This window comes from Pundamilia nyererei, unplaced genomic scaffold (assembly GCF_000239375.1).
Source record: "Pundamilia nyererei isolate P.nyererei 1_Seehausen unplaced genomic scaffold, PunNye1.0 scaffold00314, whole genome shotgun sequence".
In the NCBI taxonomy this organism is placed as follows: domain Eukaryota; kingdom Metazoa; phylum Chordata; class Actinopteri; order Cichliformes; family Cichlidae; genus Pundamilia; species Pundamilia nyererei.
Window position 1 is genome coordinate 307,149 of NW_005187715.1, and position 13,353 is coordinate 320,501.

Sequence of the window (13,353 nt, forward strand, 5' to 3'; positions counted from 1 at the left end):
ATTGGGTGACAGGTTTTCTTATTTGTGTGAAGAGTTTTGCAAAATTAGCCAATAGTTACAAAAAATGTGCTTAAGCAATCAGAAAAAACTGTAATTATCTCCACCTCGGGCCATAGCAGGAGAGCATCACACATAATATCACACAGTTTCCAACCAGCGAATTAACATAAACTCAAGATGTTTTTACGTCACACTCGCTACACACTCACTACTGAAACATTTCACAGGAGTCATGTGAGGCTCCACGAGACTGGGCCTCTGAGCAGTACTGGCTTCCAGACCTTTGTAGGCAGGATGCATTTCAGCACCCAGCAGCCAAAGATGTGCCTTAGAGGTCTATAAGTGGTGGTGTGATCAGGATGATGAGGATAATCCTCAGTGCAACATTCTGGGTACAAGTGCAGCACACTGCTAAATGTGTTTTGTGTTAGAAATATGTTTAGAGTTTTGGTAAATGAGAGATTCAGATTTGCAAATGGTGTGCTAACCAGATGAATAGTGTTTAAGATTTTGGCAACTGTGGGATTGATTTGATGAAAGAGTTCTCATAGTTGACAGTTTAGGTTTTACAGTGGTTTAGCAATTCAGAAAAAGTAATGTTTTATTGTTGGGTCAAGTTTACATACATTGACTTGACTTATCACGGTTTGGATTTGTTTTATTTGAGCTAACATTGACTGTCTTAGCGGATCTTGGGCATAGACTGTATCGAAAAGATGGACAATCGGAAATGCCTTAAACCAGCATTCTTTTTTCAAAAGGCCAGCAGGGGGCGACTCCTCTGGTTGCAAAACGAAATTGAACTGTCTGAGAAAACGATCCTACTCCTCACTCGATCTGTGACATCATTAAACAATTTTTCTGAGAGGTTTATGGTCTCAGTCTCCAGTTTCACACCTTGTTTAAAACAACATAATCTTCATTTTGTAAATTATGATTCCAATTAGAGTAAAAAACAAACAAACAAACAAAAAAGATAAAGACAAGAATGCTGCAGGATAAGTAAATAATGTTGATCAGAGCATTAAGTCTTTATTCACGTCTACACCGAGATGGCGAGCACAGACTTCACAATAGGACTTCATCAACCGTGAACTTTTACCCTTCTTCTTAAACTCATTTAATTTAATATATTGGCACATCCTTTCTGAGAATCACTGGATCTAATTCTGCTTGATTCGGGATGATTTAACATAACTTCTTAACACATGTCCATGTTCCCATGTGACTCATCGCCCAGGCTCTGGGCGATGAGTCACATGGGAACATGGACATCTTCTCTTTGATGAACAGATAAGAACAGATGGCTGGGTTGCACCTGTGTCCCTCGCACACACATGCACAAACACACAAACACCGCTGTGGCTCAGAATCATTGCGTCAATACTGCCAGCGGCATGGAACTGTTTGCCTGTTAATCTGAGAGTCTGGCCGTGACTGAAGCTGCAGGGAGGTAATAAAGGAGAGCTGTGATGAGATGATCCAAAATGTTGACAGCTGAAAAGATAGGAAATGACCCCTGCTGTGATTATAAAGGAGGCTTCAAATAGACGCTGCCGCGCACACAAACATGATTTACGATGCGTCATGGAAAACTGATATCATTCTCCTGAAACAAAACGAATCAAACAAAGCATTCATCTCATATATCTCAGTTTGTAACCCTAACCTAATCACAAATAGAATCAAGTTTTATTCTGAGCCCCTTGTTCTGGCTGTTTGTCACCGTTTGCCCTATGAAACATTTGTTCACTTGCTATTTTAACCCGACAGCACCTCTGAATTGCTCCACGACTGGAGACGGCAAAAAAATCGTCTCCTTTGTTGTTGTTGTTTCACGCCTCAGTTCAGGTGTTAACATCTAAACCAAGCACCACGCTAGATTTGACTAATTTAACTGAAAGCAGCAAACTGCACACTAAACAATAGTTGCTGTTTTTTTTAAACTGCAGTTCCTCTAATGACCAGTTGAGGTTGGTTCCATCAACGTCCATATTTTAAATTCCTCAACTTCATCTGTGGAAATAATATTCTCACAGCTGTTAATTTTTGTTAATCTTGTTTGTTTTCTTTTTTTCCTCTAAGAAAGATTTAAATAGATTTAAATAATGTAGTGTGGCCACTTTGAATACAAGGACTGAAGAGCAGCTGATAGCAGGATGTCTGCTTCTGCGTAGAGCAGGGGTGTGCAACTCTACGCCTCAAGGGCCGTCGTCCTGCAGGTTTTAGATGTGTCCTTGGAGGCCATTCTCATTCCCAATGCGTAATATACCGACGATTTGTCACGTCCCGAGGAATCCCTATGATACGCGCTGGGTTGTGAATGAAATCCAGTAGAATGACGCTCCCGGCGGTAACACACATTTCAGCTGTGTATTCCAGCCCTAACCTTAATCTTAACCCTAACCCTAACCGTAACCTTATCCCTAACCTTAACCACAACCTTAATCATGTTAGATAGTGTTTTCCAAAGCAATTCATGTTGAGAAAGTAAAATAAATGTACATGTGTAGATTCAGTCCAAACAGTTCTCATGTTTCTTCCTTTTTCCGAACGCGTAACATACCGACGATTTGTCACATAGCCTAATATGTTACACTTGGAGAGTGAGAACGTATTGGTCCTTGAGCCAACAAGCTGATTTAAATGGCTAAATTACCTCCTCAACATGGTGATGAACTAATCATTTGATTCAGGTGTGTTGGCCCAGGGTGAGATCTAAAACCTGCAGGACACCTGCCCTTGAGGCCTGGAGTTGGACACCCTTGGTGTAGAGGCAGGATTCGAGCTATTCTTGAACCATTTTGCTCTTTTCTGTCATTTTATATCCCTTTGTGCCAATTTTGTCCTTCTTCCCACTAGATTTCCTCCGTTGTTTTAAGTATCTATGTGTTGTGTTCAGTTATTTGTGACTATGTAACTTTCTGTAAATTTTTTTTATGAGGAAATGTACAGTTACATATTTAAGTTTAATCAGTGGTGTGAGAAGTACGGTGGCTTCACACTGTCTCGTGCCATTTATCAATGTATTCCTTAAATTATCGAGCTCTCTGAGGACCAAATTGTACCTTCAGACAAGTTAGTGAGATGTAAAACCTGAGATGACTGATATGTCTTACATGTTACTCTGCTTATTTCCTCTTTCCCTGCCTTTCTTCCTGTCTTTCTCTACAACATAAAACATATTTTTCTCATTTTATATAAACAGCTTTAATTTGACATCTTTCCCCATCTGCTGATCTTAATCACATTTTTCTACCAAAAACTTTGGAATTTTATATTTCATCTACATTTCCACTTTTTTTTTTTTGTTAAAAGAATTCTGTAGTCAAAAATACATTTACTCTGCACTTGCACCTCTGTTCCTTTAAACTTCAGAAACAATAGAGAAAGACAAACACAAGTGAGTATTTGATCCCAGTGTTCCACCCAGTGGGTGTGTCTGTGTGTAATCCACTGTCTGCGGACGTTTCAGCTTGTGTGTGACTGTTTATATGGGGAATTGAAAATCAGAGCTTACACCTGTGAGTGTTCCCCTGTTGTGTGGACTCAGACTGTTTGTTGAACTGCAGTCACTGCTCTATTGGGTTTCCTCTCACACCCTTTATCAGACGCCGTGGACTTGATGTACTGTTGTAGTTCTAAATAAAAGTGTGTTGCTTTACACAATGTACTGTACATTTGTTTATCAAAAGCAACTGTGAAAATAAAGGTTACTACACAGCTGTCGTGGCAACTTCAACGCAGAACCTTCATTTATTCAAATTTCTTCATAATACCAAATATTTTCATCATCAAAAGGTTCATATCACTCAACAACACACACATGCAGTACAGCATTCAGTAAATACATAAACAGCAGTTAAACACAGTGAGCTGGATTCACAAAAGAACTAGAAATGTCATCTTATGTTGGCTACAACATCTAGGCTGGTCAACGAAGGGAATGATCACAACGGAGTGGTGCCAAGTACCCCAGTTGTTTGGTTTTACCAAGCAGTATAAAACTGATCAGTGCCTATTAATGTTGTAAATCTGGCTATTTTAACATTGGAACGTATTGTGATTGACTCATGTTTAGAGATTCAAGTGGATATTAGAGGAACTGCAGTTTTTGGCTTCTGTGTTGGCTTCGTTTTGTAGGCTTTGGTGTTGCCGCTTGGTTTGGGGAGACAATTAGGGGGAAAAAGGGGGGGGGGGGGGGGGGACACACAGTATAAGACACAAGAAGCACTGGCAACACTCAAGATGTGAAATATTCTTAATACTTTAAGATTTAAACTGGGGCGGGGGGTGCTTCAGGATAATGGGGTGTGTGGTCCATTGCTACGAGAGATTCGGTCCCTGTACGAGCATTCAGGGCACAGCAGTAAGTCGGACTCTTTCCCATAAGGTGTTGGACTATACCAGGACTGCCCTTTGTCACGAGGACCTCTATGAGCAAGCACTTGGCGACAGTGGGAAGGAAAAACTCTTTTGTTTGTTTTTTTTACAGGAAGAAACCACTGGCAGCCCCAGGCTCAAGAAGGGGCAGCCATCTGTTGTGACCGGCTTGTGATGAGATTTTTAATGAAATATTTAGATAATTAAACACAAAAAGTCCACAAATGCATGTAACTATTCAAATTTATAGCAAATTTAAATACCATTAAACTGTATACATTTGGATTTGGTGAATTAACATTGATTATATAAAAAATAAATAAATAAATAAAAACTTAATGTAGCCTGAAATCAAACAGATTTGAATTTAGTTGAATAAAATAATCTAAGTAGAGCTTAAATTCTATAAAATAAATGATTAAATCTTCCTTAACCAGCCATACACTTACTGCCGACTGCACCACATGACCGGCATCTGGCTGTTTCCCATGAGCTAATTACTGTTGGAGATACAACTTTTGATAACTGTGAAGTTACATGCAGGCGATGTATGTGATACATGAAATAGATGCAAGCACAGAACATCTTGTCGTATTCGCAGGAGGACGATGAATAGGAAAATGAAAAGGTGTCACAGTCTGGCTGAAGCTGACTGTGTGCGAGTGAGAAGGAGGACCCAGGTGCAGACATGGAAGGAGACAGAACTGAGTTTAAAGAAAAGGCGAGCTGTTTATTAGGCTGAAAAAACATAACTACAAAAACAAAGCAGGGCGAGAACTAAAACTAAAACCTAAAATGGGAAAAACTAAATTGTGACGACTACGACAAAAGTGACATGAACATGACTCTAAATAGGTGCATGCAAGGAACTATGAAGAGGGAACATGAACATGCCCTGAACAGAATCATGAAAGAATTTAAACCTGAAGTAACGTGGAGGGAGAAAAACAGACAACCTGACAAAGACTGAATGAAAACACACAGACTAAATACACACAGGAGGTATTCAGTCTGTGGAAACACACGGGGGAAACAGCTGACTGGAATAAACATAATGACGCCACAGGGGAAGTAAAATTAAACACGTTAATGGTAACACCAGACTCTTCAAAATAAAACATGAAACATGGAGAGACGTAGACATGACCACACGAGCAAGACAATTAGAACATAGAACATGCGGAGAGCCAAACTCACAGGCATAATTGAAAGTAAAACACTGAGACCACACAGAGGACAAGAAAATAATCGTAAAAAAGGACTAGACTAAAACTCAAGGCAAACTAATAATAATACTAGAACTTAGCAACCTTTCAATATAACATAAGAAATCAAAAATACAAAAATAAACTCAAAATGATGGGTCACAGACCCAGATCCTGACAAAAGGATTTATAATAGATCCTTCTTAAAAGCATCTAAATGTATGTGCCTTATCTCATCCCTGTTAATATTCAGACACAGAAAGCTATGTACGCTACAATCATGAATTTATTATTAGTATTAAGCAGTATGGATGTGATTTACTATACTATCATGTTTTGAGAGAGTGAGTACATTTGGGGATATTGTGTCATTACCAGAGAGACAAAATATCTAGGGTTGTTTATGACTTATGGGGTCATAGATAAGAATATGCTCAGTCATCAGTGGTGATTTCAGGGCATTTTCAAGGATGCAAGGGAGTTCTCAAAGACAGTATAAAGTGTAAGCTGTCATATAATGCAGATCGCTGTGAGACTCCCCATGTTTGTGTTTTGACCCTCCTGTTACTCATTTTACAAGTCAGCCTTTGAGCTGGTCAGTATAGAAAGTCATTCGTGAAATGAATAATCTAAAAGGACGAAGAAGTGGAAGGATGGATATTTGGGTATCCTCATCCTGGCTGGGGTCTATAAGTCAAAGGATGAATTAACAGCAAGTCTCTGGGATGTAGATATATATATATATTTATATATTTATTGTGTCAAAATATTCTGAAGACTTCATTTTTTCGACCTGATAATTGAAAGACACTGTCAGATGAGAGATAGACAAGCTGGCAGCTATAATTACTCCATTAAAAAAAACATTCATAATGTAAAATACATTTTAAAAAATCAATGTCATGAAAAAATATTATATTGTATATGTAGGATGTTCCAATGTGCATTAAAAAATTTTCAACTGGAAAGTGAAAGTTGCTATCCCTCCTCATTAGAAGCTATGATCTGTTCGGCTCCCCCTATCCCTAAACATGAGTTTAAGAATCCGGTAGTCTCTGATACAATTAAACTCTCGACTCAGATAAGGAAACATTATGGAAGGAAAGAAGCTTCCATACTAACTCCACTCATGAATATTTATTCATTAGTAAGGTTTTTCCCACATTCCTTTTTTTTTTCTTGCATGTCCCGTTTGGCTCTTTTGCCATCAGAATTGTTGTCTAAAGGCGAAGAAAGATGCCCAACAGATTTACTTTACCAAATTGACCATCCCAGCCTTGCCGTAATGGTCCATTTGATTCACCTTTTATTGTTTATTTTATTTTCAATTGCTGAATACGAAAGAAAGAAAGAAAGAGGGAAAGAAAAACAGCTGAGAAGAGGGACGGGGGAGAAGGGCAAAAAACAAAAACCAACAGAATAAGCAGGAAAAAAATGCATATATCGATCACCTGGATCACCTGCTGAGAAAGAAAAAAGAAAACAAGCAGAAGAGAACAAGAGTAATAGAATAAACAACATCACAATGATATATGGGAATATGACAGTAAATATTAAACATTATTGTGCAGCACGTAAGATCGAGAGCACAGTGTGCTTTGAGGTAGGAACCAAAAAGGGTGTAGTTTGTGGGTGTGATCACCCGTGTCTATACCTGTGAGCATGGACGCACTTGTTTTTTTTTTAAAAGGTTCCTTCATGTAATGATCTGCTAGAGGGTGTGGGGGAGTCCACCAGGGCATGAAGCAGGTATGGAGGAGATCAAAACTCCAGACATCCAGAGGCCCCCAGAACACAAGAGACCAAGGAAGACCAACAGAGGGGCAGCCGCGCCACTGTCCCAGAAAGAGCTGAGGAGAGTCCCAGATGAGGGGTCATTCAGCAGCCGCAGAGCAGAAGCCAGGGGGGGTTGCAGTGACGTGCCCGTGAGCTCCGACGGCAGCCAGCTGCGCCTGAGTGACCGAGCCCCAGGCCGAGGGGCCGGGGGCACCCCACCTCCGAAGTGGCCCGAGCGAGCCCCAGGCTCCAGGCCCCGATAAGCCGGTGTGTACCTGGACGCCCATCCCTGGACACAAAGTACCACCAACGCACCGATGTCTGAGGGAGTCCGCCACCGGCAGGATAGGCCTCCAAACCTTGGAGGGCCTGAGATGTCCCCAGAGAGGTGGCGTCTGATACCCAACCTGACATACAGACACAGACAAACAGGCACACACAGGTTTTTCCCACATTCCAGCAATTGCAAGAAAAATTAACTTGCATAGTAACGACTTCTTTAAATAGTTACAGATCAGAAGCTTTGTAAAGAGTCTCCATCCTTTCCAGATCGACCCCCAGACTCTACCTTAGATAACTTATTCCAGTTTGATCCACTCAAAAAAGGACTAATAACAAAAATTCACAATATATTGTCACAACTGGATGGTACTATTACGCTTGACCTTATGTAAGAATCACAATGGACAAAAGCCCAAGAAAATGTACATTCTTCTTCTGTATGTATCCGTCACGGACTCTTACAGTTTAAAGTGCTGCATAGACTCCATTTATCGAAGTTGAAACTGTCAAAAATGTTCCCCAATGTAAACTTGTCCTGTGAAAGATGTAAACAGCAACCTGCTTCACTGGCACATATGTTTTGGAATTGTCCCTGTATAACAACATATTGGAATAATGTTTTTCAAAACTTGTCTAAGATTCTGACAAAAACACTTAAGCCAGACCCAATTTGCACTTTATTTGGAGTGAAGCCGGTTGTTGTAGATTTGTTAACCAACCAAAATAATGTAATACGTTTTGTGACGCTGCTAGCACGCTGTTTAATTTTACTAAACTGGAAGCAAAGAGTGCCTCCTATCAAATCAGCATTAATAAGATGTAATGAGACATTTGCAACTGGAAAAAATTAAATTCCTACTAAGGGGGAAGCTGGAAGAACGGTAGAAGTAGAAGGGTATTAACACAAAATAAAAGTCCTTAAATGGCACTGGGGAAATCAGTCAATACCGTAACAAGGGATATGAAGGGAAATAAAAACAGAAAAAAGGAGCTGTAGTAAACTGAAAACAGGGAATAGAGTAAAACCCAGCTTTCAGATGCAGCTTTACAACAATAACCAAGAACCATGAAAAAGACCATGGCACCTCATGAATGGAAATCATTACATTTGAGTATATGCGATGGACAATAGATACACGCAATAATAATCTCACTTCAGAGAGTAATTATTTAAACTGTACAATATACAATATAGTTCTTAATGTGTGGAAGGTCATGGGCTTACCAATAAACTGAAACTGGAACTTAGTATGAAAATAAAAAATCTACTGTGGTGGTTCAGGTAAAATTACAAAAACTGTGTCATTTTTCAAAAAATTATGGACCTGATTGTGGTTCCAACTTACATTAAAAATAAAGAACGAGTTTGTTAGTTTGTCTGTTACAACAGAGTCACATATAGGAAGCAGTAAAAACACGATCTCGACCTACTAAAGTGGCAGTAAATTTTGTTGCAACCAGAGTAACTGAACGCTTGTTTTCACCCTTGCACACACACACACACGCACACACTGGTGTTTGACCAGGTGTGCCATGATCAGCTCTGACACAAACACCTCGCTCCCTTTCTCAGGCATGGATACACAAGGTGAACCGAGGCGTCTCTGCAAAATATTGCACAATAGATGATATCTGCTTTATAGATTCTGCTGGGAAAATTATTTTATGAGTATTTTTTTACAATACCCACTTGTACGTTTATGAATTTCAGGATTAGTGCGACATGCAGTGGATGTGTTTCTGCATTCATATAGGCAATATAAAGGCAACAAGATTAGTAGGAACTTATTAAAGAAAATAATCCTTTATGACTCAGAACACAAACTTGTAAAAACCATTCAGGAAGCTGAGTTCAGTGATCCCGCTTATCACCACTTGTGCTTATGCTACCATCAGCTGATTTCAGTTTGTATGTGAAATACAATAGTGTAAAATAGTGCCATATTCTGCAGCATTGATGTGGACATTTTATTTTTTATTGCACAAAAAGGCAAGAGTGTAATGGTGAAGTGCAAACTGCATCCAGGACAGAAACAACTGCATTATGCTGCTAACACAACTTTGGCTCTTTACAAGCACCTGCACAGGTAGCATGCTAACACTAAGCTAGCTAAGAACCCAGAGTGGTGATAAAGCTGAGTGAATGCTGACCCCAGCCCAGCAGCCAGACCCTGAGATCCAACAGGTAACAAAACTAATGAGCAGATAGTGTGCAGCTCCCGTTTCTACCTGTTCATGTTTTTAAAGTAGAGTCACTGTGACGAGCGCTTTAGTCTGTTTGTGCTGGTTTTCATTTTTGCTGTAGGACTGTGGTCTGTCGGTTTATAGTGTTAAATGGTAATTATGAGACATTGTGTTTCAGGTCATTTTACAGAGAAATCTGAAAGTAATGTAGCAAGTAGTATAATGGATTACTTTCTCATGGGAGTAACTGAGTAACATACTGCATTACTTTAGGTCAGTGTTCTGGGTAATATGTGTAATACATTATTTTTATTGAGTAATGACCAAAACAGTGATTGGCACAAACATTTGGTCATACAGCAGGCAACTGATTTGCAGGAATGTAATGTCTGTGCTGCTTAGCGATGGTGGTGACTCTTAAAGTGCACCCAAAGAGAATAAGCGATATTGATAATGGAATCGGAATCGCTAAATTCGTATCAATTCCTATTCCCTATATTTGACACTCAAATCTTTTAGTATGTAGAGAAGTTCTTGTTCAACTCAAAGACCACCCCTCCACCACCGTGCTGACAGTTGCTATGAGACAACCTGTGTTTGGTTTTCACTGAATGCGTCTTTTATATGTCTTTCTGATAATCTGTCACTCAAGTGTATTTGATCAGCAGCAGCTGAGGGTGTACTTAGTTTTTGACACACTGCTTCTGCATTTATTCTTAATATTTGTTTAAAAAAATGACTCAATGTAATATGTCGTGTGGTTCACCTTAAGTTGTATATATCTAATTTTAAGACCTGCAAGAGATGACCTTTATTATCTCCTGACATGTACAACTGTAGAATACTGCTCTAGTAAGTAAGTAAACTTTATTTATTAAGCGCTTTTCATAGACAGGCAGTCACAAAGCCCTGTACACAAAAGGCTAAAATAAACAGAACGTTAGGTACCTATATAGACAATACAAAAGGTTAAATGTAAATGAAAGTTTAAGATTTCAAAATAAATTACATATCAGGACATAAATATTACTTCTTTGTAGTGTTGTACAGGGTTCAGAGGTTCAGGTATCCATGCCTTACCTTTACCACAAGCCTGTAAAGTGACCTCGGAGCCGTCATCCACTTCCACTCCTGGCTGCATTGCATGTTCTGAATGCTTGAGAGGATTATGTTTGTTTGAACATCAATCAGCTGTGTGTCATGTTAACCTTAAAGACCAAACATCCTGCTGTAATCTAGCACAACGGTTTACTGTCAGTACGCATTCACAGAACTATCCACAGCAGCAGCAACAGTTATTTAACACCTACATGATCTTTGTACCATTAGCTTTTTAACTCCATCTAAATGTTTCAGTGAGTGTCTGTTAATATGATTGTGTAGTATTTTGTAGTCTTGTGAAGTCTCTTTTTACTTTGTCCTGAATAAAAACAAAAAACACAAATTCTTACAAAAATAGAAAAGAAAAACTTGAAACAGCAGCACAGTCGTTAATGTTGCTTTTTAACCCCTCGTGCGCAAAACATGCCTTTCAGACTAGCTTTCAAAGTAAATGTAATTAATTCAACTAATTAAACGTCCAACATCCATTCAGCTGTAGTCTGCACACGGGGCCAAAAGCGGGGTGAAGGAATTTCCGACTTCTTGAAGATCTTTGACGGATGCTGGAGCACGTGAACATGGACCGGTCAAGAGTTTGAAAAGAAGCAGAGTGAAGCCTGAAGAGGCACTTTGCAGATATCCAACAAGCAGCAGGGAGACCAAACATGGCAGCCTCTTACTTCCTGCCCATCTACTCCTACCAAGCTGAATGAGAGGCTATTCAAGTGCTAAACAAAGGAAGCAAGCTTAAAGGTACAACCTGGATAAGGGGACCAGGAACCAGTGATTTGGTTCAAAAAAATAAATAAATAAATAAATAACTTTATCAATAAACAGCATTACTATTATTAGTGAAGGGTTTAAAGATGTAGATCTTCCAAGGTTACATTTTAACCATGTTTGCGCCATGCTAGTCATCCACCACTTTGGGTTTTTTTTTTTCCATGGAAATATCAACATGCTGGAGTTGCTCTTGTTTCCCCAAGAAAATAAAAAAATCAAACTTTCTGTTGTTACGCTGGCCTCCTTTCGAAGTTTATACAGATGCTGCCAGTGTTACACCTGCTAACGTCAGACACAGGAGGAAGCACGCTGATGTCTGTTTGGCTGGTTTGCACAAGTCCAGCATGAAAGCCCTCAGGTGCTGGCAATGGGATTTTATGATTGTGTCAGCGTTTCTCTAGTTAATGTTTTACTATGTTTCAGGAAATACATTTATTGTATTAAAATACAGTAAGGACCGAATGTAATTTTAATAACAACAAATCATGCAGCAAGCCCACTGCACATGGACGTCCTAAAACAAGGTGTTTGATCATGTAAACTGGAAATTTAAGGGTTAAATGCAGGGATGGGAAGTAATGAAGCACAAATAGTCCGTGACTGTACTTTGGTAGAATTTTCGGGTATCTTTCCTTTACTTAAATATTTATTTATTTTACTGTATGTGTACTTTATAGTCTTTATATTTTATCGGGGTTATGTTATATTAGGGTTGTAAAGTTGGCCGGAACGAGCAGAGGTGTGGCCTTGGTATGATGGCATTTAGCTATGGCTGCAGAAGGAAGAAATGCTTTTAACTGTCAGCAGAAGTGGCAAATAGCAAACTACAAATACTTCATTACTGTACTTAAGTATAATTGTTAGTTATCTGTACTTAAGTAGTTTTTCCCCCCCTCTCTAAATTTTAACACTAATATCTGTACTTTATACTCCTTACAAATAAATGAATGCAAAGAAAGCTGAGAGGAGCAAACGATGAAAACCAAACAAAACAGAACACAAGACTGGAAAAAAACCTCAAGATTTATTTGACAAGCACTTTTCACAAAATGCCCTGTAAACAAATTAGAGCGACTAATAATACACATCAAAAGTTTGCTACAAATAAATAAAGTTCCTACAGTCGCATTTATGTTAGTTTCTCCATCAGCTCTGAGCGATGGCTGGAGTGTTAGAAGGCTCTAACTCTATAACATACACATCACTCCTCCTGGATCCACCGCTGCCATGGTAACCTGTACTTTTGGTCCTTTTTCCAGGAGGAGCGGGGTGGACACTAATAATGCAGCTCTAGTTTTCTGTTTGTAACTTTTACTGTGCGTGAAATACAAACAAAAGACGAGGATGAAAAATGAAAAACTAGCAGTTATATTGTGATGTGAAAACGTGCTGCATCTCTCAACAAACCCATTATAAAAATAAAAACATCAAACTTCCTCTCTGACAGTCTGGGTATAACTAGGCAGAAACTCCTGTGTCACTTCACTTTAACGGTCCCAAAATACAAAAATGGAGCAGGACTGCATGGAATAATTTGGAGGGGAGCATTTAAGCTTAACACACACACACACACACACACACACACACACACACACACACACACACACACACACACACACACACACACACACACACACAC